The following is a 23,840-nucleotide window of genomic DNA, read 5'->3' on the forward strand; positions in this document are numbered from 1 at the left end:
GACGTATATGTTTAAATACATACATACACACACAGACACATTCTATTATTAGAGTCCTTTGCAAGGACCTAATAATAGAAATGTTCATAATTACGTATAAGGCAATTACAAGAGACTTACATATAAAGAATGCTTTAAGGTACGTGCATTGCTACCACAGAATAGCTATATACTAAGTCAACATAGAGAAATCAGACAAGTGATAACCTTCACTTCCAGAGAATTCAAGTGTTTGATTTCAGTTATCCTATGTCTAACAAAAAAACCCAACAAACCACCAAACAAAACACAACAGCAGAAATTCCGCTCCTGAATCCACCTTGTCACTCCACTGAGACGAACTAGAAGCAGATGCCACAACAAGCAAATGCCACAGATCAGTATTAGCTGCATTCTTTGTCCTTTTCAAAAAAAGAATAAAACATATATACTTAATTACCTAGGAATCGATTGTTGCTTCTTATTATTTTAACATTATACACAGCAGCAGTTTAGTAAGCAGAGTATCCAAATGGTAACTTTCAGTATGTGCCACCATTATAAACTATCACCACTAGAAATACAAATAAAGAACCCTTCTTGTACAGTTGGTGTTATAGTTGGCTTTTTGTCTGTTATCTGCTAACAAACAACACAATTTACTTGTAAACAAGTGATTCCTTAGATCAAACATAGAAAGCATGTCACTGGAGAAGCTGTATGTTTTAACCTCTAAGCTCAAGGAAAGCCATCCTTTCCCAGTTAAAAGCACCGTGAAGATTTGCTCAGAGCCACACTACCTCGGACCTCCAGGGAATATTCCTGCTCAGGAACAGTCCCAACACAGACCACGCTTTTCTTGTGTACTTGCTCAACAGCACCGTCATTTTTCATCCAGAGCAGGGCACAGATTTAACATCCAGAAGCAGCATTTCTGAAAGGAAACTAATCTCTCAAACACTGTTACAAATTCCAAAATAAATCACATTTAATTAGTTTGTGCTTTTTTCCTGGCTGTCTGTAATCCAACAGAGAGGAGGGTCTTCCAACTTTAATTTTGCCAAGAGGTGCTTAGAATAAATTGGTAAAAATGCAAACCACTGCATCCCCACTGGAAACTGTTTGGAGTTATCTGCTTGCTGACACACCAACATTCCTGCCTGTAGATGGCCTGTTACCGTTGTGTATCCAGTGTCTCCTATTTCCTCCTTCCCTCTTCCCACATACCTTCCATCTCCAGGGACAGATCACAGGGGGACACTAAACCTTGGCCGTAAACAACACGACTTTCCATATTCCTGTTTCTAAAGATCCTCCATCGCTCAACTGCTGCCGTGCAGCAGCACAGAGAAGATCACCTAGGCACAAGTCCTCTGTGCAACGTTTGAGAATCTCTGTGCCTCGTAGATATTTTGCACAGCTGAGATCTACACAGGGGTCCGCCAGCTTCCTCTGCTATTTATCTTATTTGCTGTACACTAAAGGCTATTGCAAACAAATGTGACTTTGATAACTTGCAGTATGTTGCACAAAACCATTCTGATGCATTGGGACACTCCATTTCCAGACTTAACACCCGCTACCTCAGCATCCTTGGTGGAGAGACCAGCATGCCCTCGCAGGACATCCCAAACTGCCAAGTCCTGCTGCTCCCCACAGGTGATTCCACCTTCCCTCAAGTCTTTTCTTTTGAGAGGGCTGGCAAACTATATTGCGACAAAAAAGCACTGTGGAGAGTAATTTGTTTTATTCCGCTCTATACAGGCTCTGGGACTTTCATGTAATTATATCTATTTTGTAGGAATTAAGATCCTCACACTACAAACATTTATTCATACTGTAAACTTTGTTTCTGCACTAGCGCTCACCAGACTGACAACCTACGTTTTTGAGGGAAAAGCCAATTATACTAATTGGAAAGTCCATGAATACAACCGCACACACAGAGAAGTTTGCTGCATGACCTGTATATATTTTCTTGCACAGATTTATGAACTGTAGAAGTTTAACTGCCCTTAACTGCTTCTCTCTCTCATCAGAGAGCCTAAAGGAATCTATAAAGTGAAAAGAAAAAAAACCAAATTCTCTGCTAAGAGGTACAATGCAGAAATCTTCTTTCAGGTCACCAAATACCACATGGAGGGAAAAAAAGTGACAGAATAAACGCGCTTCAGGTTGGAAGTTACAAACCTTTCCACGAGCAAAGATAAAATGCTTGCAGTATGGAGTTACAGCTCTGAGCTTCTTGGCTATAGTAGAATATCAGCTTATTTTGGATGCTAACTTTCTTCATTTCTTATCCTTTGGCCAACTATAGGCTAACAGTATGAAAACCCCTCTCATCGCTGTCCCAGCAGTGACCTCAAACCCAAACCTGATGGTTAAAAAAAAAAAAAAAAAAAATTAAAACCTGTAAAATAGATCAACCTCCACCCAGACTCATCCCTGAGCTACAGTACAAGCATAAACTAGCTAAAAGACACTAAACTGGGAAGGACAACATGCGACATTTCTGGGGAAGCAGACGTTTCTGTCACAGCAGGGTCCCAATACAACCACAAAGCACAACGGCTTTAAAACTAATGAGAGGGAACCACAAAGTGCTGAAGATTAGGAGAAAAGCACTAACAGACCGCTTCTGTGCGAGACCCGAAATGACCCCGGGAACACCGCCAAGAATCATTTTCTTCCTGGTAGCACCGGCAGCATGTTCTCTTACCGCTGAGAGCGATGCACGGGTGGTAGGTGGGCAAGACCACTGGTGGACTGTGTGAGAAGAGTAAGATGCCTCCATCCACAGGAGGCAGCCCATGGCTGACTCCTGAGGCTTATGGAAGTGATGCCTTTATCTGGATTTCCAGCCAAGCACACATCCACCTCCAGCCCAGCAGCTCTCCATCAGAATGGAGCAGGGCCCCAGACCAGTGCGGGCACCGAGGCACTGGCAGGCCTGGAAGTCTCAACCTTTTTATAGTAAGTTCAGCTGCAAAAAAGTGTTGAGAAATAGCGTTCTAGACTTAAAAACACGTGCAAGTTTGAAAACCCATTACCTAGCACATTGTTAAGCTCGGGTTAGACTGGTTTGGCACCTTTCAGGAACGTACTAGTTGAGCCCTGGGTTCTGCAGGGTAAGCGGTTAGGGGATACAGCAAATGCTGTTAGGGCACAGGGAACTGGGATACGTGAATTCTGTTCTCATAAATCTAGCAGTGAGTTAAAATAAACATTTTTAAAAGACCTAAAGAAATAAAAAAAAAACACCTACCCAAACAAGAAATTTCAATTTTTCCATATCTCAGTTTCCTCACCCTGTGACGGGGCAAGCTACCACTTTAAGGAGTCTGGCCAGTACACTTAGGTACTCATACAAAGAAATGCGAATGAAATACAAAATTACTAATATGGAGAGAGGCAGGCTTGCCCCCCGCCTTTTATTCTACAAATATAGATGGGATAAATGGTTCATTACATTTAACTCCAAGCCGCACTACCTTAGCCAAAACCTTATTTAAATAGAACATTTCTGAGAACCGGGAAGGGGGGGGGGGGAAGGGGGGCGGAATGCAGAGGGGAGGGATACAGATGTGGGCTTAACCTAAGAGAGGTTAAGCTTTTAAAAGACTTTTTCTTTTTTCATTCTGCCTCCTGGTAACATGCCATTTTAAAAAGGTGTCTGGCAAGCAAAATAAAAAGTTTCCAGGGTTTTCCTTCCCCGCGCCGCCTCAGCCAAGCCCGGGCGGGGAGGACGGGCCGGCAGAAGTCGCTCATGCCTTTCTCCAGCTTGCTCTCCACCATGCCCCTGGGCCCGGGCGTCTGGGGAGGGAGCTGCGGGCGAGGACGAGGCCCGGGGCCTCCACCTGCCCGGCACCCGCGGCCGCGCAGCGGGGCCGCGCTCCCCGCCGGCTCCCGGGCACAGCCGGCGGGCGCCCCCCCGCCTCCTCCCTCCCGCCCCACGGGCACGGCGCCTCGGGGGGGAGCCGAGGGCAGGGCGGGGGCAGCCGCCGCCACGCACACGCCCACGCGCGCCCCCGGCCCCCACAGACACGGGCGCCAGCGCCGACCGCTCCCCAGGTTTTGGTTCCCCCGCTGGAGCCGCACCGGCCGTGCCCGCGGCGCGACGCGGGGCAGGGCGGGGAAGGCGGCCGGGCGGAGGCGATGACAGCGGCCGGGCCGGCAGCCCCCTCGGGACTACCGGGCGGTACTGGCGGGCCTGTCCCGCCGCCAGCCCCTCGCCGGGCCGCGGCGGGGCCGCTCCCGCCTGCCTGCACGGCGCCGCCGCCGCCGCGGACCCCTCCGCGGAGGGGGAGACCGGCGGGGCCCCGCGCCGCCGCCACACGGACCGGGCGGGGAGAAGAGGGGGTCGGCGAGGGAAACTTTCGGCCAAGTGCGGCCGCGTCCCGCCGCCGCCGCCGAACAAAAGAGCCGGGACCGGGAGCGGCGCCTCGGGGCGGGGGACGCGGCTCCCCGGGGCTGCCCGTCGCGCTCAGCCGAGCCGCGCCGAGGCGCGGGGCTCCCCGCCCGGGACCCCCTTCCCCCGCCGCGGCGTCCTTACCTGGCGGAGGGCTGCTGCGGGGCGGCGGGCCGAGCCGGGCGCGGCGGTGAGTCCCGGCTAGCTGGAGCTGGTGCCAGGAGGGCTCGGCGGGGATTCCGCCATGTCAGTGATGTCGGCACCACATGGGGCCCGCGGACGGCCCACGCTACCGCGCACTCTGGAGTAGAGGCTCCCGCCGAAAAGCCGGCTGAGGCGGGCGGCGGCGGCGGGGCGCGCCGGCCCTCCTGCCCCCGCCCCGCCGAGCCACCGCTCCGCCCCTGGCCGGCCCCGCGCCGGCGTCTCCGCCCCGTCCCTGGGCGCCGGGAGGGGAGAAGCGGCGAGGGGCGGCCAGAGGGCGGGGGAGGCCGGGGCGGCGCCCGGCCGCGGCCCAGTCAGGCGGCGCCGCATCGCCGGGTGCCCAGCGTCGGCTCCGCCGCCCGGCAGGGCTGGGCCCGGCCCGGCCGCCCTTCCCCGGCCGAGCTCGCGTTTCGCCTCGTCCGCCCCCAGGTTGTGCATCGTTATGGTCAGCCATCACCCCTGGAACATCGCCCACCGAGCCTCCCTCCTGCCCCCTCAGCGGCCTACACCGTCGCGGCAGAGGTGGGTCCCTGTGGTGACAAAAATGGCGTTTCTGACTGGGGAAGCGCCCTCCTACAAGCAGCTGAGGGCTGGGGACCGCGTCCGGCCCCGAGCTCTCCTGCCTGACCTGCCTCGGCACCTGCTGCAGGTTGCTGCCAAGGGGGGACAGTGAACGAGAAGAACCTTTGGTCCCATCAGCGCGGTTGTTCCTCCATTTCCATCGGCTGAGAGTGAGGAGGAGAAGTTTTGGCCAACGTTTTTCAGAGCCTAAGAAAGGCTCTGGCTCACCGAAATTGTTGCGACCCAAAAGAAGAGAAGTTTATCCCCCGGCTCAGTAAGAGAGCCCCAAGGAACCTCGGTGGTCATTTAGCTTTCAGCACTGCATCCAGGCCGTGGGGGAAGAGTGGCTAGAGCTTTAATCTGGTCACAGGGAAAAGCTTAAAATAGGACTTGGCCTCACCCACACCACAGATCACAGCCACTCTATGAAGGTTCTTTTGATTTGGCCTTAGTCCTTTGGTATGCTAACCTTCCTCGGCAAAAGCCCGTTGCCCATACCCCTTGTGCTCTGCCTTCTCTCCATCATTATATTCTTCAGTGTAATTTTTCCTTACAGCATCTCTCAACGGTTGATCTACTTTGTCTGCTAGAGCAAGGTTTCCTTTCAGAAACTAGAAAACCCCATTGAGTCTTAGGCAGCCCAGGTGTATTTTCACCAACTTCCATTAAAATATCAACAGAAACATTTTTTTTTCCCATAGGAGTCATTCATGTTCTACTTCTTGTTGAAACTCACACTACAGAAAAATTGGTTTGGCTTAAAAGTTTGGTAAAACCAAAACATCATGCCCAACTAGGCTGGGGGTTTTTATTTTTTTAAGTGACTGAAACACAGATAAATGAAAATAAAGTTATCTGAAATAGATAATTCCTACAAAAAAAACAAATTAGCATTTTCCCATGGGAAAGATTTCTCAATGTAAAATGGTCAGCCAGCACTAAGTATTGTTCATCGTTAATTGGAAAAACTTTTGTAATGAGTAAAATCTAAAAGTAGAAAAATGTTTTGTTTTATTAAGTGACCCAAAACACGCAGTCTTTTTGATGATCCTGGATTGAGTTACAAAGTCAGATGAGATTAATTATTCACTAGGGTGGTAAAGCCTTTACTTGGTCCCGTAGACTGTTTTGTGAAGGAAAAGAGAGAGAAAAGGGACAGAAAGAGGGAACGAAGGAGTTGGTTTAGAAAGGAGAAAATCACTTACCTGTGTTGAAAAATTACAAAAAAGATAAAATTTAAATTGCTGAGTAAATAAAATCAAACCTGAAGAAAGCAAAAGGAAAAGAAATAAAGGAGAGGAAGGAAATTAATCTACTGGATTGATTTGTAGCTTTTCTATCCGGTGGGCCAGAGGAAGGCTAGGTCCTCATTTGGAAAGTCAAGGCAGAGGCCCTGCGCACGGGGACATTTCCAGTCTCACCTGGAACCACACAAGTGGCCAAACTCACAAAAAAATAGAGCAAAGCCAGCCTGGGCCTGGAGCAAACATGTCCCTTCTCCTTGGAGCACTTTCTATTGAGCCACCCTGCCCTGGTGAACTGGAAGAGCAGATATGGTTAAGAGCACCTGTGCGCTGGTGAACTGGGCATGGTTTATAAACCAAGGAAGAGGGCAGGGGAGAGTGAAGCAAGGACTATTTCTCCTCCAAAAGTTCCTACGTAAATAATAGATAAAACTATTTCTTCAATGTTTTACTCCTGGAGCCAGCTCATCTAGGAAGAGCATTAATCAGACCAAGAGGAAACGTCTTTTGCCCCTGAAAAAGGAAAAGGATTAGGTTAAGTGGTGACAGAGCAGGGACAGACAAATTACGCTGGAGAAAATGACTGACCTAAATTGTTGTTCAAATACATACAGACCAAAGCCATGAACTTAACTTTTCTGGTTTGGTGAGTCTGCTTTTTTTCCAATAACATGCATGGGTGTTTTTTTATTATGGTGAGGTCTTTCTGATTAGTCAGGAAGCAAGTGGCATCAGAAACGCAATAGCATGTCTCTTCTGTCTCCCTTCCCACACACGCCTGTTGCAGAGGAGCGGGATGAAGGGACAATGCTGTCTCCTCCTTTGGCCTTTCTCTTGGAAGCATGTCCCCATGACAGTCATTCCCAAGCTGCAGCTCCACCAGGACCAGACTGAAACCCCTCACTCCTTTTCAAGCAGAAATTGTTAGCCATCACGCAGTAATGATTTAGACACTGTTGCCTGCGGCCGGATCCAAACCAATTCTAAATCCTGTGTTCTGCCATCATCCCCATCGGCCATCCCGTCCCATTTGGTGACAAATTCCAGAGAGGCGGCCTGTGCAAACTGTCCCTATAAGCAAGATGTGGCCTCAGAGATCAGTCATCATCGTAAAGGCTGCAAAGACGGTCTTTATCCTCACAGGATACTTTCCCACAGGTTTCTGATGGGATTCAAGTTAAACTTTTACCATTCCCACAAGCTGCATGTTCTGTATTCTGGAGGGCAGGCAGTCTGAGATCTTGGCATCGGTGCCGTTTGACAGTATACAGAGAATGCTTCGATTGATTTATTTGCTGAATACTGGTTTTTGGTTTGTCTTTTTTTTTTTTTACCTGTGCTGTACTGCCCTCCATCATTTTTAATACCACATAGGGCCAGCTGATAGGGCAGATGGCTCTGCTCAGGCACTGGGTGGACTGCAGCCACAGGATTTTTCTCTCCACGTGCGTTATTACAGCTCTGAGCAGCTGTGGGGTGGGCTGGCTCGGGACTCGGTGTCTGACAGGTTGCATTTATCCATAGCGAGAGCTCTGGGTTCAGACTCCTACTCCCAGGGCCAGCAGCAACAAAATAATGTAGCACCTCTCCTCCCTCCCCCTTGTGATCACATAACTCCTTCCGCAGAATAAAGAAGGGACCATACAATCTCTTTTTTCTTGTTAATAAACCCTTCTTGGGGCCCTTGCCTTTTTATGTGTCACAGACCATTACAATTAGGGCAATTTAAACAATTGTCTACTCAAAAATCATACAGTACTGTTGGGGCACAGTAGTCTTCCCTTTTTTTAATCTGAAAAAAATGAAAGCTAAAGGCAGATTAAATGGCACAGATGAAAATGTATTTAATTCCTTAAATCTTTACCGTGTTTTATTTGAGATAGTGCCCTTGGAGACTGGCACAAGCAAGAAGATCTGGGTAAGCATAGTTCATAGTTCGTAACAGTCACTTTTGCTGTGGGGAATCCAAAATTCTAGGATCCAAACTAGGGCATGTAAACATTAGCATGAACCAGGATTCCTCTCTGTACCTCTCTATTTAGAGGAAATGAATGCCAGTTATTCACTGAGCGTATATTCATGTTTTTTGCATTCACTCTGACAGCATTCAGTGAGGAGTTTGTATTCATGGTATTAATTAGCAGATTTTCCCCTTTTTAGGACACAGGTCAGTATTTCTCATGCTCAATAACATGCAGAAATTAAGCCTCAAAAATCTTATTCTTGGGACTAATCACTGTAAGATTCTGGAATAAGAATTATCAACCTCTCTTGTTATTGGGGTGCATGGTAACTTGGCATGTTAGTTACCTACTAGTAATCTACTGGACATTCTTTTATTACATTTAATAGGCAAGTCCTTAATTTGGTCTTTGAATCTCTCAGACTACTACTAAGCAATAAACATGCCCAGCCAAACTCTGCTAGAAGTCACAAAAGACCCAGGGACTTCACCAGCAGCTAGAAGAGGCCGTCTACACACCAGTGCCATTATTCTAAAGATGTGATTTCTGACACAGCAGAAGTTATTGTTTGTCAGGGATATTATTCTATCAGTTGTTTCTTAAGCTTTATAAAGGCATCATGGAACGAAAATGTTCCTGTTGCCCTCTCTTCCATGAGAAACACCATTGTCTTCATAATTTGTCTCCTTGCAAGCTGAGGACTTACACAGGGCATTTTTTACATTTTTTTCGTCTGCATCGGTTTTATAAGTTTAAATAAGTTCCCATCTGCCAAGAGCTTCCAAAGAGCATTGGCACATAACCAATTCAAGAAGCTTGCCTTGAAGATTACACACCAGTCATGCTTATTCAAAACAATAACTTCTGACCACTGCACCAGAAGAAAACACTCTCATTTATTGTCTCATAATCACGCATCTCTGCAGTGTTAGTTCCACTTTTGCCAATGAGAAGGATGTTCCTTTTGATATTTTACAAATATTTCAGCTAAATCTCCTTAACACTGTGCAGTTCTTTGGCTCTTTAGGTTTGCTTTGGTTTTGTTGAAAGCTCTTCTTTCAGTTCAGGCTCTAAAGAAAACAAAGCAGTATTGCTTGCATTGTTAAAGCCAAAAGTAGAGCCATGGAAAAAAATGTTCTTGGAAGGTTTTGTAGATTGGTATTCATGAAACAGCTGGAGATGAAACATACAGCACTAATCCTGTCCAGTTGCTCCTGGTCATGTTGCACATTCAGGAAATTCATAATTAGGTGGTTATATCCCCAGTGTTTCCCCTGCAGCATTCTTTACAGCTAGCAATTTATCTTCTTCCTTGTCTTTAAAAAAAAAAAAACAGAAAAAAACACAACTACAAAGGAAGAAGTGGAGGAGAAAATACAAGCAGGAATGATTTAAAATATGCTTACTTTCTTCTCATTGTAAAAAAAAAAAAACAACAAACAGATGTTGTCATTTCTGCACATACCAGCAAACTTCTGCTGATCCATTGCCCTTTTCTATCACAGTACTTTTCCTCTGTGCTGTATCTCCTTCCTCTTCACAGTATTTATTTTGCAGTTATTTTTTTCTTTTTCCTTGCCAGTCATGCACCCGCTTTCCTGTAAAGTGCAGCCACACCTGACAATTTAGAAATAAATGCTCTAGTAAGTAAACATTTATTTTTCTTGCCAAACGGAAGCAGTATACATGGGGGTTTTATTCCTAGCTCCCTCCAAGGTTTCTAGTGAATTCCTAAGTAGTTTCTACTCTTTATTTTGACTTCTCTAGTGGTATCATGAAAGCCTTTCCCCGCACACTGGGAATCTTCATATGGCATGCTACAAATGGTGTTTTGTCAAAAATTCATATTCATTTTAAATCAGGGTACAACTTGAAGGATTTTTCTTCTTTTCATAACCTTTAAATAGAACAGCCTTATCTACTGTTAATTACGTACATATGCAACGTGGGGATTTTTGCATCCAGGGCAATTGATGAGAAGCATTGCCAGGAATTCGGCTGTTACCAGTGACTCAGCAGGTTTGCTCTGCAATAGCAAAGCATTAAAGAGCGGCTTTTTAAACAGTCATTGTTACTGACTTTTCCCCAAAGTAATTTTAAAAAGCACATGGGAAAACCAAAAAGAAGACTACTTAGATAACACTGCTAGTTAAAGTTCAGGAGTTTCCATGCCTGTGATTAGGAAGCTACACGGGTGGCTCGGAAGTCTGGCTTTTCACAGATAAAAAAAACTCCACAGCAATTTCATAATGCGTACAGTGGATGCACAAACAGCTTTAAAACAACACAAGTTATAAACCTCTCTGGTGCTGGAATGGCCGTTCCAGCCCCGAGATCACAAGATGACCATAAATCCCAGCGAGAGGTTAGGGAAGAGCCAGCCCTCATCCCAGCCTTCCTCCCGACACTTCTCATCCAGGGGAGCCTCAGCCAGATTGCTGTGCACGAGTCGTTTCCTCCTTTCAGAATTTTGCTAAGTGTATTTTTAGTCACAAATTCAGCACAAATATACCTAGACAACATCTTTTTTTCCCTAGCCAGCCATGAGCACCTCCAGTTCTCCGGCTGACAGCGTGGAAGCGGAAGGCTCGCTGCTTTTGAATGGAGACGCCCAGGCGCGCCCACGTACAGGTCCTCTTTGAAAACCTCGTGAAAAACATGATGATTTTCAAAGAAGTGAGATAAATCTCCTCAAAAGCTCTATATATATGCAATAAAATAGGATCCTTTATACCAGGTGGGAAGGCCTTATGAAAAAAAAATCACCAAGTTTCAATATATTATCCCCAAAAAAAAAAGCACTGAACAATTTAAGAAAATGTCACATCAGATTCCTCTCCATCAAAGACTTTTTTTCCCAGAGCTTCCCGAAAACTGCATGGAAATACATGAAGTGTTACTTTGAAAAGCAGTTGCATTTTAAAAATTATTTACCAAGTTGCTCAATTTCCAGGCCTAAAAGTTGACACCTGAGATAATGTATCTGTTTCATGTTGGTAAATAATTGAGTCTGGAATATAAATGTTTTGGTACGGCCTTGGAAAAAAATCTCTTTGGCCAACTGTGCCTCAGGCTAGAATGATTTAAAAAATAACGCTTATTTTACAATTCTATTACTTCTTTTATCCACAATAAATAGCCAGGCTTAAGCTTTCCATCATGCTCTGTCACACACAGAATCACACCCAAATTCCACCCACCTTTAACGTGTTTTTTTAGCAAAGTGAAGCTCTAGCAGCATGCCCTAAAGATCAACAAAACCCGGAATCACTTTTGGCTAAGGGAGGGGCGGCCGCCGCGGCCAAGGCGGTGCAGGCAGCGTGCCGTCGCCGCTCCCGCCTCGTGCCTGGCAGAACGCAGCGGCCGTGCGCAGCGGCGCGAAGCGGCGTCCGCGGGGGTCCCGGGGCACGCGGCGGCCGGCGGGTCGAAGATGGACTTAGACCTCACTCGAGGGCTGGCCACAGAGCCGGTACGGAGCTGGAGGAATGACTGTAGCACGTTAAAACAAGGTGGCGGGTGGGTTCTGTACGGGTTGCTGTTGCTGTTTTGCTGTCAAGCCTTGAAGATTCATGCGATTGAAACAAATCTTGAAACGTCAGGAAAGCAAAAATAGAGTAACCTTCGTTACCCACACAATGATGAAGTGAGGCTTAATTGATGGGTATTTATAAACATGCTTTGTGATTTCCAAAAGAAAACTGCTACAGAGGAAAGGTGACATAAAAATGCCAATTATTCCTGTTACAATATGTCTTACACCGTATAAAATAAAGATTAAATAAATAACATAGACTTTTTAGAAGGATTGACAAAGCTCTCCTACGTATTTCAGATGTTTCTTATTCCCCTCTCCCCACATTACTTCAGCTTTAGAGATGGAGTTGCAAAATACAGAGCGACTTGCTTTGGGTTCCACTCTTCATCAGGTCCTCACCACGGAGCACGTATTTCTGTTTCCCTGAATTTAATTATCCGCAAGATTTACAGAGCCGATTCCAAGCCCACAGCCATTGCATCTGAGGCAGGGCGCAGCAGTCCCTCTCATCCCCCAGCCCAGCGGAGGCAGAGCCGTGCCGGCGGCTCAGCCCTGCCAGGAACGTGTCTAATGCTGCTCCTGCCCCTTGGCTCCACTCCTGCCATCCCGTGCATCGAAGCAGAAGAGACGTCAGTGAAGTTTCTACCCTACCCTGTGCAGGGTTGTTAAGCTGTTTTCAATAGCAGTTTGACGGCGAACGCGAGCAGGCAGCGGACGGCGAGGCGTACGCGCGTGTGGCTAACGCTGCCCCGCCTGTGACAGCCACGCATCTCACGGGACGGCTTTACAGCTCTCGCACCTCTCAGCCCGCAGCCGAGGGCTCAGCCGCGCTGCGGCCAGGCAGCACTACAGTGCCCGCGGCTGCAGGCGGGTTTTAGACTTCGACACTGGGAACGGGCAGGGAGAGACCCAAATGAAGGGATTATCTCAAGACTTCCCAGGTCCAGCTTCCTCTGCATTCCCACGCCACCCGTTTCACCTCCTATGCCACCTAACATGTCTTTTCTTCAAGCTGCCTTGGTCTCTGTCCCCATGCCTTCAGCAGTCCACTTTGGTTCCTCTCATCCGTTTTCACTACTGAACCTTTTTTACTGTCTCAAATTCACAAACCTCCTCAGGGGCTCAGAGTCTGTGGTCCGTCACGTTTATAACGTCTCCGCTTTCTCCCAGCTCTGCTTGCTGCTGAATGAGGATGCGAAAGGGAAAAGATGCCCCGGGAGCCATGATCTCCCTTACCGCAGACCGCATCTCTCCTCAGTCGAGGTTGTAAAGCCACTGTTACGTGCGCGGTAGTACTGGGTCCGCGTACCTCCGGATTTCTTCTCAGCATATTTACCCCAGAGCAGACACGTCCGCTGAATTTGTCGGAGTGCGCAACACCGTTCGTGCCAACGCGACACCTTCGCGCTAACCCTGCGTCCGCTCTGAGATCCAGCGTATAGTTGGGGTGGAAGCAATGGACAGTGCCCGATCTGGCATAAAGCCTGGCCGCTCAAAGTTAATCCTTCAGAAGTTTCAAAATAAACTGGAACTGGCAGAGAGAGTTTTGACCACAAATACTTGGTCTCATATGGCATCACTTTTTAATGCCGACCCGGTCCAAAAAATAAGTGTGTTGTGTGTGTATGTATCGCACCACTCCCTTAGTCCTTTGGTGTTTTGGTTCTTCTATAACTATAAAAAAGGGATCCCAGCCTTTCTGTAATGGGACTCAAACTCGTCATGGAACTCTGCATCTACTTGGAGAAAATACTGAACTGATATTGATCATTTCTTCTGACTGGCACTAAAATCCTCCGAGATTAACCTGAAAACGCATCAATCCTTCAGTGTGTTGGGGGTGTGTATTTATATTTAACTTTACCCTGAGATTAACATATTTAAAATAGACTTGGCAGCTTGTTATATGAGAGAATTATAGGAGTACTGTGAAGTATTCAGAATAATCAAGTAAGCACATGCATGATCAGGGTCCAAGATGGAGTTATTTGGAAAAAGCGTAGTTCTGTCTGGCACAGAGAAAATCCAATGATGAACGGAAAGCTAATTTCAACAAATACTTGAGATATGCCTGTATCTTACTTTGCATTTCTTGTTCAAGGGTACAAGTGGAAAGAGAGAGCTACAGTTATTCTTGTTGGGGAAAGATTGGAGCTTCAGATAAATTTTTCATTTAAGTCTTACTAACTCATCTCTTTGCAAGCTTGAACTTGATCCTGAAGACAGCTCAGTTCCATTTATCAATTGACTTTGTGATTTGATTTTAGTAATAAAAAAGTCACTGAATATTTTAATGTCATTTACTGAACGTAAAAGAGAAAACTCTTGTAATCTGTAACTTATGCACCCAAACCTTACAAAAACATAGCTATGTTTTTCGGGGGGGATGGAGGAAACACATTTAAAGTGGACTGATGCAAGTGCTACATTTTAAAGAGCCAAACGATATTGCTACAGTGAAAAAAGTACTTTTTTTTCTGATAAATCAATTAAGTGACCAGGTGTTTTTTCACTTGGGACACTTGAGACAGAGAAACAGGTTAAGAGACTGAAGTTAAGAAAGTGAGAGCAGGAGAAATTTTAGAAAGGTAAATTAAGCTTGTTAACACATGATTGCTTTCAAAGACTAACAGACATTATTAGTGGGAATTCTTTAAAGAAGCTGCATTGCTACCAGCTATAGCTAAAAATTAAGAGCCCATACGCTGCCCAGCACACGCCACACGTGGGAGAGCCTGGACAGGCCAGGGAAGAGCAGAGATGAATGGGGTTTGAATCCTGGGATGAAATTAAGTTATCTTTTGCCATCTCCTGATTAATTACATTGGCGGAAACAGGCTGCTTAATAAGGTTTCTTTGGGTGAAAGGTGCAAACCTAAATTCATGGCCCTTAATTCAAAGACAGAGGTAAGAACCAGCTAAACCTGTGGTATTTCTACATTGTTCAGAATACAAATTGGGTTAGGCTGAGCCGTGTTCCCCAAACTGCAGCTCTGGCTATAGGTTCATGATGCAAAGTCTTTGGCAGCAATTCAGACCTCAGCTATTGCTGCCCTTTGCTGCCAGCTCGTACCTCTGCGCTCTCGCTTGCGCTGGTCCTCCTGGTTTTTGCATCAATGCTGCGGATCGGGCTGGGAATTGATCTGGCTGAAAAACAGCATTCCTAAAAAAGTTGGGTTTTGGTTTTTTTTTTTTTTTTTAGTTCCAGCCAAATATCTCCATGATTGGGTTCAGACGGCACAAGCAGCAGTGGCCCAAAGGCAGGGGTGGTGGGCTGCAGTGCTGAGGCAGCCGTGGATGGAAGGGGAGGACAGCTATTCATTAAGCCAGCATCTCTGCCAGGCACATGCAGCAACATGACTTTGAACCACGTCTCGTCCAGGCACGTCACATACCAAATTCCACCAAAGGGAGACAATTCTCCTTCAGTTCAAACGCGAGAGACTTGTGGTTTAGAACAGAAAAAGCTGTATTATTTCCTCCCTCTCGCTAAATATTTCCGAGCAGCTACAGTGTTCACCCTGTTGACAGGCACGAAAGCCTGGTCACTAACGCCTTACCTGCTCCCGTGGATAACTGACTACTAAGCACCAGTGTTGCCTGCAGCATTTTCTGTTGGGAGGTAACCCAACTGCTGCAGAATGAAGATCCAAACTTGCTGATAATCCCACAGTACTGGGGTTATATTACCAATTTCACACACACCCCGAGTCATGTGTCTACTGCCTCAGTTCCTTCTTTTTGCTTCCCTGATGAGCACATGCATGCGCTCACATGCATATGTGCACAAGGAAGGCTTCCTGCATTCAGATGTATGCAGCCCAAATTCCACCTAAAGGAGTTTTCTAGGGCTTAAATGTTTCTGGATGCTGAGATGCAGCTAAAATAAAACACGGAGCTAGGATTCTCAGTGGAATCTAAGCAAGAAGAATCTGGTCATGGGGGTCTAGCTTGTTGTAGATAGACAGTAGGTATAAATTGCTCCCTTTACACAGCAAAAGCTGCATTTTTTTGTGTACTTCATGGAATGGTTTGGGTTGGAAGGGACCTTCAAAGGCCATCTAGTCCAACGCCCCTGCCATGAGCAGGGACATCTTCAACTAGAGCAGGTTGCTCAGAGCCCCAAACAACCTGACCTGGAATGTCTCCAGGGATGGGGCATCTACCACCTCTCTGGGCAACCTGGGCCAGGGTTTCACCACCCTCATGGTGAAAAATTTCTTCCTTAGATTTAGTGTAAATCTGCCCTCTTTTAGTTTAAAACCATCACCCCTTGTCCTATAGCTACAGGACCTGCTAAACAGTCTGTCCCCATCTTTCTTCTAAGCCCCCTTTAAGCACTGCCAGGCTGCACTAAGGTCTCCCCAGAGCCTCCTCTGCTCCAGGCTGAACAACTCCAGCTCTCCCAGCCTGTCCCCCCAGCAGAGCTGTTCCAGCCCTGGAGCATCGCTGGGGCCTCCTCTGGCCCCGCTCCAGCAGGTCCATGTCTCTCCTGTGCCGAGGGCTCCAGAGCTGGACGCAGCTCTGCAGGGGGGTCTCCCCAGAGCGGGGCAGAGGGGCAGAATCCTCCCCCCTCGCCCTGCTGGCCACGTGTGCTGGCCACGTGGCTTTGGGGGCAGCCCAGGATACCGTTGGCCTTCTGGGCTGCGAGCGCACATTGCCGGCTCATGTCCAGCTTTTCACCCACCAGGACTCCCAAGTCCTTCTCTGCAGAGCTGCTCTCCATCCCTTCATCCCCCCTCCTGTACCGATATCAGGGGTTGCTCTGACCCAGGTGCAGGACCCTGCACTTGGCCTTCTTGAACCTCACGAGGTTCATACAGGCACATTCCTCAAGCTTGTCCAGGTCCCTCTGGATGCCATCCCGTCCCTCAGGTATGTCAACCACACCTACTTGGGAAATTCTCCATCTCTCCATTATTCACCCTGTGCCCAACTCCCCCATAGATGAAGGGTCAGTTTAATTCTGAATCTCTCTTCTGATAGCATCAATGGTGCAGCTATTTTATGGTAACTGTCGTCTGACATATTTGTGAACCACGCTGCATCTGGTAAGCTGATGGTAGCACCAGCTGGTGACACGGTGGTGCCACAGCAACTGCCCTGGGGTACAGGTGTGACCTAGGAGGAAAGGTCCTCGTTCCATTGCTGCGACCCAGACCATTATCTCTGCCTCTGGAAGTTTAGTACTTCTGTCTCTTGGTATTGGGCGCTTGCTATCACGATCCTTATAACAAGTTTTTTTTAGGGTATGTAAAAAAGTTTGCTTCCCACTGGTGTTTCCAGGAACATTCATTTGCATTTGCTTGCTTTTTCTGCATGCTGACATGCAAATATCCAGAACACCCTAACAGATCTCCATTCAGAGTTGCTCATATTAGTATCTGAGAAACCACCAGGCATCCTTCACTTTGTATACAGTTCTCTTTCTTCTGCAGATAAAGCAGAAATTCTTCATCAAGCTAAATCCTTTGCCGGTGAAAGCTTTTCAGAACTCAAAACATCTGACAAAATTAATGCAGCAGCTTCCCTAAAGATTCAAAAATCTTCAAAAAGAGTACAGATTAAGAAAAACCACTGAGAACAGCCAACAACTGTGAAAGCCCATATGGAATGATAGAAGCATTTGGAAGGGAGACTTCCCTAGGGTGAAGGGTGTTGCTTAACTGCTGGCCTGTTTAAAATGACCTGTCTCTGCTTAAACTCCAGATTCAGTTCAGTGCTGTTCACCCAGGCACGTTCGTAGCCAGTGTCAGAGCCAGCGTACTGACTTCTCAGGAACTGTTATTTTTCTTTTCCTTTTATTTTTGAAACTAGTTCATAATTAGTTGTGTACTTGGAGCTTAAATTGTAAATGACCAACAGTGACAAGGGACAAGCCTTACTTCTCCAATACACACGCCTGTTTGAGCAATTTCCCTCTGGGTGTTGCCCTAATGCAAGTTCTCCTTGATGTCCAGTACCAAGTTATTTGTTTATATGTCTCAGTTTCAGGGAGAGTAGAATCTGTCTATGTTATTTTTCTGTGCTTTATAAGAAAGCACAGAAAGAGAGGATTTTTATTTTCCTCGGATGGTATCAGTGCTAATTACAGATTAGGTCATATTTTATTTCTTCTTTGGGACCTCTGACTTCCTCTTGCATACCTAAACTCCTTTGTGGTGCACATGGGCTTTCTGAGGACGTGAGTCATCCCACCTGGAGGATGAAGTATGACAGGTCTGTTTTGGAATGACCCTTCAAGGCATCCCTTGGGGACTGCTAGGCTGTCAGGATACACCATGCAAGCTCAGCTCACTATCTCTGTTAGGTTTTACAGGAGACAAATCAAGTCTGTGAAGCCAGGACAGTGGCGATGTGATCACTTGGTAGAGTTGTCAAACAGCGGCTGTGTTTATCAACTGGACGAGGAACTACTTTGATGGGCAAGAGTCAGTAAGCTTAGTTATGAGGGTGAAGAGATGGAACAAAATCAAGTCTCTCCTTTGTTTTTATTTTGTGGAACCAGAGGCAGAAACCTTGCTGGAAACAGGAGTTTCTTCTCCCTGCTTTCAAGGGTGGTTGACAGAGGAGCTTTCCTACAGAGCACAACCATCCTCCTAGACCTCCCTCCTTTCATTTTCAGCTTCTCTGACTCTTGAGGGTTTTTCACAATTCAAGAATAAAAAGAGGACATGCAAACACTTTTTTCACCCTTCCTTCCAAACTTTGCTAGCTGGATTAGTTTTGCTGTTCTTGTTTGTACTGTGGTATTTTATTTATGAAGATTAATAAAAGTACTTTATTAATAAAGACAGTAGATTTAGACTAGACCTAAAGAAGAAATGTTTCACAATGAGAGTGGTGAAACCCTGGCCCAGGTTGCCCAGAGAGGTGGGAGATGCCCCATCCCTGGAGACATCCCAGGTCAGGTTGGACGGGGCTCTGAGCAACCTGCTCCAGTTGAAGATGCCCCTGCTCACTGCAGGGGAGTTGGACTAGATGGCCTGTAAAGGTCCTTTTCAGCCCAAACTATTCTGTGATTTTCTTTCACATTTCACAGATCCTAGAGGCTCCTTCACCTTTGGTGTTACCAAGACTTTCCGATCAGCATTTTGTATATCCAGAGCAGACATCCTTGATCATATTCTACCTTCTACAAGGAGCAACACACCCAAATCACTGGTAATGTTTAGACTCCCACTGACTTGTTTGGGTGTCCCAATTCAAAGAAAATCTGCAAAAGCAATGACAGCATTAGCTTAGTTCCTCTTGACCTTCCCTTATCTGTAGACAGAGACATGGGTCCATAAACTCAGTGTTTAGTTAAAACATAACTGCTGGTACTGTTAAGTTTGTAATGAGGAAAATGAAGCAGACATCAAAAGATTGGCTTTTTTGTGGATTTAATTTTCTTCCTCATCTTTGCACTTTGGTTGTAAACACTGCTGTTCCCCCTCTGCCCTCCTGTTCCATATACTGCAGATTAAGTTGGGAAATATTTTTAGAAAAGACATGAGTATACAGAAGGGATAGACTATGACCTTATAGCTGCTTTTGAAGTTTTTTTGAAGGCTACATGGCAAACTTTCTCAGTATTTCCAAATTCTCAAGAAAAAAAGGAGATTCATAGATTGCTCTTCATTAAGTGTGCTAACTAACTGGCCACATGCATGTTTATTCCCTCTCATGCATGCACATGAAGAGCAAAGCCAACATATATTCCAAGATGCCTGAAACAAATAATGGACCCACAGTATTGCCTCAATAGCTACTGGCATAGAACGAAAAGTAAACAGCAAAACAGGAAAAGGAAGGCTAAAACTAGATTAAACAGATTGCTGCATTCAAGAGTGTGCAGTCATCTGGGAACTTAATGAAAAAGAGTTGAAAGGAAAAGTTAAAACAAATAACATAGAGGCCTCCCTTGTATTTTTGAAAATCCCCTACCAGCTGTGTGGTAAAATGCCATTAACAAACTAGCATGCAGTATAAAACTTAAATGTACAGAATTAACCTTTCATTCACTAAGGTAAGCAAAATATCAGGTTATTCCCCATCACTGGAATTCAAATTAGGCCCAGATTGTTTGACAGGAGCTGGAAGGAAGATGTCAGGGATCAAAAAAGGAGCTTCTGTGTCTCAGTTATAGGGGAAAAAAGTAATTTTGCAGGGTAAAGGCATGTTACCAGTAGAAATTTATGCTGCATATACATTACACAATATGGCTTCAATTATCTGTAGGAGGAGGTGTGCAAGAATCAAGGTGATTTAAAAACCTGGTCTATCACCAAAGCCAGCTAGATCTCTCACTGTTTCTATCATTTGAAGCCAAAATCTCCTGTTGAACACTCTAGTCCTTTTTAATCCTGATTTGGATTTGAACTTGAACCCTACGTCCTAGAATAAATCAAACCCAGATCTTCACATGTTCTTTCCAGACCACTTCTGATGAGAACACAACCTCTACCAAAATAACCTGGCTTTGCTTCCGCAAGAATTTCCAAGAGCCACAACCAAGAATTTTGCTACTTTCCTAACTGACTTCAGACATACCTTTTCGGATTAGCTGATTAAGCCAAAAAAGAAGTCCTAGCCTCTCTCACCACTGTTTTAGTTTTTACATTTGGAAATATGAAAACTATCTTAGAATAAAGACTCTGTTGGGACAACCCATCACGTCAATTAAGCAGTACTTTTCCCTCTTGCCTGATGTTCAAGAGGGAGGGTAATCCACTTCTCTGCAGTATTTCTGAGTTCTGCTGTAGCCCGATAAGTTGAAAGAACTTTGAGTGACACATGTGGCTGCCCACTGGACAGAAGGCACAGAAAGAGACTTTTCCACTAAGTTAAGCAGAAATGCATCCATTGTTGCCCTGATAGGAACACCTGTAACCAATCCTACAGACCATTTTCACCATGGAGTCTAAAAGCAAGATGTTCTCCTATTATGCTACCAAGGGTATTATGTTTGGGCAAGTGTTGTCTTTTGATGAGTTATGTAACACAGGACACTTCTTCCTTAATCAAAGTCTTCTGGTCCAGGGCAAAAAATATCTTTCCATTTGATTAGCCCAGCCTGGGCTGGTGAATCCCACAGGCTCACCTGCCAGTAGTTATGACTGAACTTATTCAAGAGCCAGATGCCTCTCATGAATTCAAACTCAGGTAGCTAAACCTACATTTCCAATGATATTTTACATACTTTTTGTTTATCCTCAGTGTCCTGCAGCAAGCACTTGGCTAACTTGTTTCTAAAGTCAGCTGTATTTCAATGTCCAGAGGTACAGATAAGACTACATGGTCTCCAGCTCCTCTAAATTAAAGGTGTTAAAGTGAAACACAAATAGAATCTGAAAGGCAGTACAATCATTATTTGTACTGCTAGCACCCATAGTCACTGAGGAAGAGGGGGCACTTGTAAAAGTCACTACTTCTCCTAACAAGCCAGTCTTACTGTTCTTGCAGAGCAAAAACATTTCTTCTGTAGAAGGACCTCTTGTTATAGCCATCTATGTGAGTGGTTTCACTGCTGAAAGCAGTTTACACCATAACTCTGGCTAGAAGATGCTAGTAAAGCAGGAAGCAGAATTTAAAACTCCAGTGGAGCTCTGGGTTGAGCAGTTCCTCCCACCACACCAGGAGAGCCCAGACTCCGATGGACAACTTACAGACTTGTGTTAGCCCAGACTCCCTTGACTTGGGCCGTGGTTGGTAGCACTGGCAAGCTAAGGTCAATGCTAGGGTGGTTTGGGCCGTAGATGTCTGAACTGTACCTGACCTGTAAGCAAACAGGAGATTTGAAGTTCTAGGACAGCCAGTATCTTAACCTTCATCTGTACAAATATTTGTCCTGAAAAGTCGAATACATATTTTCAGAAGAATACGCATTATAAATGTACATGTTGTATTTCCACCTGTATGAGCCATAGACACCAAAGATCATTTCACAGAACTGGAAAGACCTTTACTAGATAAAAAGCCACAATAACACAACAGAGGGCTTTTATATAAGAAGTAGGACTGTGGCTCCCTGGTTGCTATGATTTTATTTATTTTTCTGAAGATTCCAGGTACTGGTACCATAGAAACAACGATAAGATACTAAAACTCCAAGATGTATTGCTCATTGCTGTCTCTCTGACATTAGGTATTAGCCTTCATGCTCCACCGGCAATGCAGGGAACTGTGCCTATTTTAGCAGCCGCAGAGGATGAGTTTGCAGCCACACTCACCTCTTCCCCCCAGCTGCTCCCTCTGGGGCCTGATGGGTTTTCAGCCCCTGGTTCAAGGATCCCCCCAACATTCCCTGCCCCAGAAACGCCTAAAGATCTGAAAGTTTAGACGGAGGGTATTTCTCCTTGTACTCACTGCTGAGCCTTCAGCTGCAATCCCTGTGCCCGGTGGAATGCAGGTGGTAGACAGAAGTCTGTAATTACCTCAAGGACTGCAAATAGAGGGGAAAAAAGTACTCAGAGATGAAACCCTGGTCCAGATGGAATCAGAAGGCATTTAGCTGTTTACATGAATGGAGCCAGGATTACCCCTCTAGCCAAGATGATAAGACCCTGAAGTTTATCTATACATTTACTCTTGTTTTCTGCCAGCAATAAACACAGTAAAAAGTAAGATAAAGACGTATCAAAGCAGCTGACTGTGCTACAAGGGATATTTCTCCTAGCTTCAGGACACAAGATTATCTTGCACAAAGCAATAAGTATGAAAGCCGTTGTGCAAACACTACACACCATTGTTTATTTTGTCATATCACAGCTAATCATAACCCTTTCAAAATGCTGAGCCGATATTACAGAAAGCACCACACTGTCATTACTGCGGAAAGTAATCACTGCTAGATTGGAGAGTTCACTTAAACCACTTCGACTGTGGTTGCATTGTTGTGCAGGACTTTGCAACTCTTCTACTCTTGAGAATGAAAATTTATTATGGGCAAGAACTGTTCTGAATGTGAACTTGGAGATACACCGAGATCTGACTTATTTGTTATGGCATACGTAACACTACCATAGCTTCAAAATACTCTTTCTCCATATATTGGCAAGGGAAATGGGCTTAACAGAACTTCGCCCAAGCGTGGTATAAAGATCACTAACACTGTGCTATTCTACTGGAGGGCTCTGTCAGAAAGTCTGGTGATTTTAAGACATTACTGGTCACAGCTGTCTGTCCTACTTAGGACAAACACTTAGGCTGTCACAGTTGATCAGGTGTATCCCAGAGGGTACAGCTCACTGCTTGTGACATGATGTGTAGGTGAAGCACTCATTTGTTTGAGGCTTGGTAACCCAACTTGGTAATCCCAGCTCTGATTGTCTCCTAGAAATCCTCCAGAAACAACCATTTGACCTCAAACAATCCGTGATGATTTACTAACCCAAGAGAACCATTGTAAGCAGAAAGAAGACCTTGCTGAGGAAGCCGCAAGCACTCGTGCTACCTCGCTGCTGAAGGCTGCTGCCTGCCCAGCGGAGCTGGCAGCTCACCGGCCATGCTGCACAGCCCACGGTCTGGCACATCAGCCGAGACCATCCGGAATTTGCACGGAGACATTACACCGGACGGCACAGCAGGATTCTGGCAACGGGGAGCTGGCAACAGCAGGGCCAGGGAGGACAGAAGAGCAGCTAGAGATTTCAGCCCTTTTTCCTTCATAAGTATGACTTAGGGGCTGTTGATTGCGTTTGTGCTCCTTTCCCAGAAGGATACTGACACAGGGGTGGGTTTTTCCCCCTTTTTGTCCCCATAAAAACACATTGACAGGTAAAGCTTTTCAAAAACTTCCTCCATAAGAGACTTATACCATACTTGATTTGTTTTCAATTTTCATTTCTGCTTGTTGCAAGCACCACAGGTTCAAAGACACCAAGAATAATCATAGAATCATTTAGGTTGGAAAAGACCTTTAAGATCGAGTCCAACTGTAAACCTAACACTGCCAAGTCCAGAGG

Source organism: Phaethon aethereus (assembly GCF_964289735.1).
Source record: "Phaethon aethereus genome assembly, chromosome: 9".
NCBI classification, from domain to species: Eukaryota; Metazoa; Chordata; class Aves; order Phaethontiformes; family Phaethontidae; genus Phaethon; species Phaethon aethereus.